Below are 6,000 nucleotides of genomic sequence, written 5' to 3' on the forward strand. Positions count from 1 at the left end.
CAGAGCATCCAGAGCTCTTATACAGGGACATTCCCCCCAAGGCAAGTAGGGTGAAGTGCCTTGCCCAAGGACACAACGTCATTTGGCACGGCGGGGAATCGATCCAGCAACCTTCTGATTGCTAGCCCGACTCCCTCACCGCTCAGCCATCTGACTCCCAGGCATATATACATACATATATGAGCTTGTGTGTTTGGGATCATGAGCAGTTCCTTTCTTTCTCCAAACTTTAGCCTTTCCATCACTTTGGTAAAAGTTAATCTTTGTCTCATCAGTCCATAAAACTTTGTCCCAGAATTTTTGAGGTTCATCTCTGTACTTTTTGGCAAATTCCAGCCTGGCCTTCCTATTCTTCTTGCTAATGAGTGGTTTGCATCTTCTGGTGTAGCCCTTGTACTTTTGTTCATGAAGTCTTCTGCGAACAGTAGATAGTGATACCTTCACTCCTGCCATCTGGAGGTTGTTGCTGATCTCACTAACAGTTGTTTTAGGGTCTTTCTTTACAGCTCTCACAATGTTTCTGTCATCAACTGCTGATGTTTTCCTTGGTCTACCTGTTCGACGTCTGTTACTTAGTACACCAGTAGTTTTCTTCTTCTTCAGGACATTCCAAATGGTTGTACTGGCTATGGCCAATGTTTCTGCAATGGCTCTGATTGATTTTCCATCTTCTCTAAGACTCACAATTGCTTGTTTTTCACCCAAAGACAGCGCTCCGGTTTTCATGTTGTTTTCACCTCTGAATACAGTCTGCATAGACAAAACCTATCTTACCCAATCTGAACCTGAGTGTAGACATACAGTGGTATTTATTGATTGAATAATGTATGTAATAGGACACACCTGGGCAACAAAACACACCTGTCAGTCATATGTTCCAATACTTTTGCTCACGTGACAAATGGGTGGGTTCGAACAAAAAGGTGATATTTTCTAATTTGTGCATCAGATCCTGATGTAAATACCTGGAAATAAAAGCTGAAACGTTGATCTCTGGTTTCACATTCATCGTTTGATGTCAAGCCCAAATGTTTTCAGTCTACAGCAAAAATAAAGGAATTCGCCTCACTGTTCCAATACTTTTGGAGGGCACTGTAGATAATACATAGATAATACATAGTTAAAAAGACTGTAAGAGAACAACAACATATGCCATTTCTTTATGGTACACAAACAAACAAATTGGTCAGGATTAATTAGATTCGGGAGCAAATTATATAAGACCTATATCTGCCCGACCAAAAAAGTGATGGAGAGGCCTGTGTGCTGTTGAGATAATAGATAGATTAATCTTTTTATAAATATTTCATGTCCTCTTGTTTTGTTGTTTGTTTTGTTGTGCTTGAGTCTTCATTTGACTAAGTCCACCGCAGGCTGCGTTTCGGAGTGATAACTCAATCAAGTAAATAAACCATGAAGTCAATGGTTTTTATTTACACTAATTATTCAAGATCGTCCAACGTCCATTCTATTATTGTGATAGTTTTGCAAACACAGGTCCTTAAATTATGGACAGGAGAAACATTACTATGACCAAACAGCCTAATGCTAACCCTAAACAGAAGTTTGAACTAAGTAGCATCAGAAACTTAGGTTAGCTAAATGCTAATGCTAGCTAACTGTCTCTCTGCAAAATACGCAAAGGCTCATGGGAATTCCAAACTGTTATTACTGTAATCGAACCCGGGCCCAAGTGGGTCTGACCACAGCTTCAAGCAGCCTTATGCTGAGTGAGATGTTGGACGTCCAAGCCGGTAATGAAGCGGACAAAGATGAGCTGTTTTTGGGAAAGTTTGGTTCAGGGGTGCAAGCCTGCAGATAAGACTAGACCATCCATGCATTACGCAAACAGCAGACTAGCTAACGCAGTAGTGTGACGATTGCATAACAACTCAAATATGTTCCCAATACAACAATGCATGCCTGAGTGTGTGTGTTTGTGAGTGAGAACTGTTGACAAACCATTTTGGTAAATGCATGCATGGATACTCCTGTGATGGTGATTCACATAGCTAAGGGGTGTGTGTGTGAGAGAGAAAGAGTGTGTGTGTGTGTGTGTGTGAGAGAGAGGGAGACAAAGATAGAGTGCGTGTGTGACACGCGTTTACAACACCAATGCACATTAACTGCCTCAAAGTCCACTTTCTCTCCTATCAGCGTTGCAGCTATTTTCCAGGACAGATCACCTTGCAGCAGAGTTTTGATAATCCTTGCCTGATAGGGAGTGTGATTAACTGACATGCATAACTGATTACAATTAATCCTGAGCACTGATAGACCCTCTTTTTTCAATCACCCAGGCAAATCAATTTCCTCTGCTCTGCGTGTGTGTCAGACGGATAGAGATAGAGCACACGCACATGTCGACCGCAATTTGATCACACAAACATGGCTTGATTTGAGCATCCAACATTGGTCAACTTGACATCGTTGTCAGGCCACGGGCAATAGGCACATGGCCGTATCAGTTTCAAAACGATAACGTTGTTGAAACGCATTTTTGTGTTTGTATTGGTGGAATGATAATGAACATAAATCAGATGCAGACCCAAAGATGTTTCCAGGTGGTTGTGATGAGTGGCTGAGGGTGTCCGAGCAACAGAGGAGAGCAGGTAGGAACAGCGCAGCACCGGAGAAAAGGCCCTAGTTCCTCCACTGTTCTCCTCTCGTGTTAAGTCATTGATATTCCACACACTAACCACTGCACCACACGGGGAGGGGACGGACAGCAGACGGGAGAGAGGGAGAGGAAATGAAAGGGAAAAGAGCTGGAGGAAAGCAAGAAAAGGGGATGGAAGTGAAAAGGGAGTGGAACAGTACTACTGTTTCAGCAGTAGCCTATGAGAGCCTGAGGAAGGGGATTGTTGTCCTGTCGCAGGCAGCCATTCAGATCCAGCGTCTGCCCACGTTAACTCACATTACAAAGTTGCTCCCTTTGTGGGTGTGGGTGTTTGTGTCAGGATGGGTGTGTGTGTGTGTGCTCCTATTCGTTTGTGCCATCGCCACAGATTCATTTGTTTTATGTCTCTGTGTTCTGAAGGAGGTATACTGAGATTACATACAGATTATTCATTAGATCTGCTCCATCCTGAGGGCTGCTCATCTGTCACAGTTTCTTACTATGGCCACTGCTTTGCCAAAAGGACCTTTGCTGAAATATGGAAAATGTCTGGACTTCCCCATGCCTCACTTAAAGGTTAACTGTGAGGTGGTTGCTCAGAACACGGTGACATTGTCTGGATGTCTGCGTCTTCTGATGAAGGAGGAATATATATACACCCCCCCACTCCACCCCCACAAACACACACACTCACACACGCACACACACGCCTGCACACAAAGGCTTTCACACATATTTCACTAATACGGCTCAAGGTCAGAGGGCTCAGTTTGTAATTATTGACCTGACATGGCGCATGCTTAAATGGGAGTTGTGATTCCAGAGTGATTTGACTTGACGTTCATAGAGGTGGATGGGCTGTGATCTCATTATCGGTGTCACCTGTGCTGAGTGTTTGCAATGTCTCTGTCTAGTGTTCATGAGCGTGTGCATACACTGTACATGATGGGTTGGTATTTGGGGTTATTGAGGTATCTGGACGATGTGATTTATGATTGGCGGAGTCACAACTTTTTGTGTTTGTGTTTGTGTTGGTACTGAGATGGAAAATGTGTGTGGGATGTGTGTGTGTGCGTGTGGAGGGTGGGGGGTGGGGTGGGGGGTAGGAGTAATAGGCTAATGAATGGGATGCATATTGATCCAGAGAGTACTTGACAGACAGAAAGAGTGAAACAACCGTGTCAGTCGTTATCTGCTAAAAAAAAACACACGCACACACTCTCTCTCTCTCTCTCTCTCTCTCTCTCAGACACACGCACATAAACACGTGTAATTTGTGACTAAGGTAAGTGCACACACTGTGAAGCTGTGCTTACATAAATTAGAAGCCTCCATTACAGTGAGAGAAGACTCCTGCTAAGTGTACAGCTGGCTGAGCAGGGATGACACATATCACTGCAGATCAGACACGTAGTGGGGGGCGGGGTAGGTGTAGGTAGCTGAACAATAGGTGTTTGAGCCATGCCTCCATCTATCCAACCAGATTTGACGCTAACACGTGGATAAGGACAACTCACGTTAGGTTCACTGGTGAAGGATTTTCACAAAATGTTGAAATAATTAAGTACACATGTTACTGTAACAGTGTCACTATAACATACGCTTGAAGACATTCTGACCTAGGGGTGGCTTCTGATTTGAGAACTTCCATGTCTGTTGTGAAGGTTTTCAGGTCTACTGTTAATGTCTAAAGACATCTTGGGTAGATACATTTGGCTTCAAAGGCTTCCTGTGAAGATTCATAGGCATGCTGGACAGTTTCACAGCCTTGCTTTAAAGGTTAAAATGCCTACAGTTACGATACCATAACTGTTGTTTATTATTGGCCTACACTGGTTGCTAGTCTGACAGTAGAGGTTTACAGGTCTACTGTAAAGATTCACAGAGCTACTGTAAAAGTAATGAGTTTTATATTGCACTAATGCAGACTATTGTGAGTATGGTGTGGCTCTTCAGTGTTTTCCTGTGACCAGTCAAAGCAGGCTGTGAGTGCTACTTTACCTTGTTGTTTCCGCTCTGTCCTGGTCGTCAGGGTCGTAACACATCAGCTGCAGATCTCGCCACCCTCTTAACATGGAATGTGACCCCCCCCTCTCCACCCCCCCCCCATCTCCACCCCCCCCCCCCTCTCCACCCCCCCCCCCTCTCCACCCCCCCCCCCCCCTCACCCGTGTGGGGAATGCCACTCGGCCGCACGGGGGGGGGGGGGGTGAAGAGGGAGGCTCTCTTTTGCTCCCTCCCTCTCTCCTTTTTTTTCTTTCTGTCCCCCCATTCTCTGCCATGTCCCCTCTGACACCCGTCATTGTGCCTCCCCATCTCTCTGTTGCTTCCCCGCTTCTCTCCCTCGCTTCCCCCCCCCCCCCCCCTTTCATTTTCGGTTCCTCTCCTCAAGGCCGTGTGCGTCAGCCCCTACTAAGAGGGCTGCCACGAAGCAGCGCAGGACTGTCACTGGAGTTTACCGTGATAAATGGGAGCACGGAGGGAGAGAGGCTGCCACGGGAGAGGGAAGGAAAGAGAACGGGAGGTGAAAAGGGAGCGTTGGAGGAGCGCGGGTGGAAAAGAAGTAGAGGGACAGCAAGATTGGGAGCGGATGGAAAATCTGCGGAATGGGCCAGGGACAAACAGAAACACAAGAGCAGTAAAACAGTTCTCATGATGGGGGCGCGTTCAGAGCGCAGCTGGCACGAGAGAGGGATGAAAAGAGCAGAGGATGGAGGTGGATAACAGTGAAATTACTTCAAAATAGTGTGATGAAAATTGTGCTGGAGAGAAAAAGACCGCAGATGTGTAATAGAAGGAAACCGACAAAAGGGGGGGTGAGAGGGAGAGTCAAGCAGGGTGAGGTGTGGGAGAGGAGTTAGCTTTGTAATAGTGGTCATATTTCCCTTTCCCTCTGTTTAAATTGCTTTTCTTGAGACACTTTAGGACCTTGGGTGAGTGTGTACATGTTTGTGTGTGCGTACTGTAAGTGTGTGATGTCTAAGCCTGTCTGTATGTCTGAATCTGAAAGGTTTGTTGTGGAGAGACAGGTTGTAGGTCACACATCTCGTTCCTGACCGTTTTGTAAGAATGACGTCTCTCTTTCTGTTTCCTGTCCCTCTCGCTATCCCGCTCTCTTTCTCTATCTTTTCCACCATACATCCATAGGAGAATATAATGGAGTCAATGGTTACTCAGACTCTGTCAGGTTATCTACAGATAAAGATAAAAGAGAGGGAGATGAGAGAGGGCGATGAGGTAGAAAGAGATGGGAGAGACACCCGAAAAAGAGATGACACAATATAGTTAATTAAGAGAGACAGAAATGTATTATGGAAAGTTTGGGAGAAAGGGAAAAATTCTTAGAAAGATGGATGAAGAGAGTGTTACATGAGTGAGAG

The sequence above is a fragment of the Hypomesus transpacificus genome, chromosome 11 (genome assembly GCF_021917145.1).
Source record: "Hypomesus transpacificus isolate Combined female chromosome 11, fHypTra1, whole genome shotgun sequence".
In the NCBI taxonomy this organism is placed as follows: domain Eukaryota; kingdom Metazoa; phylum Chordata; class Actinopteri; order Osmeriformes; family Osmeridae; genus Hypomesus; species Hypomesus transpacificus.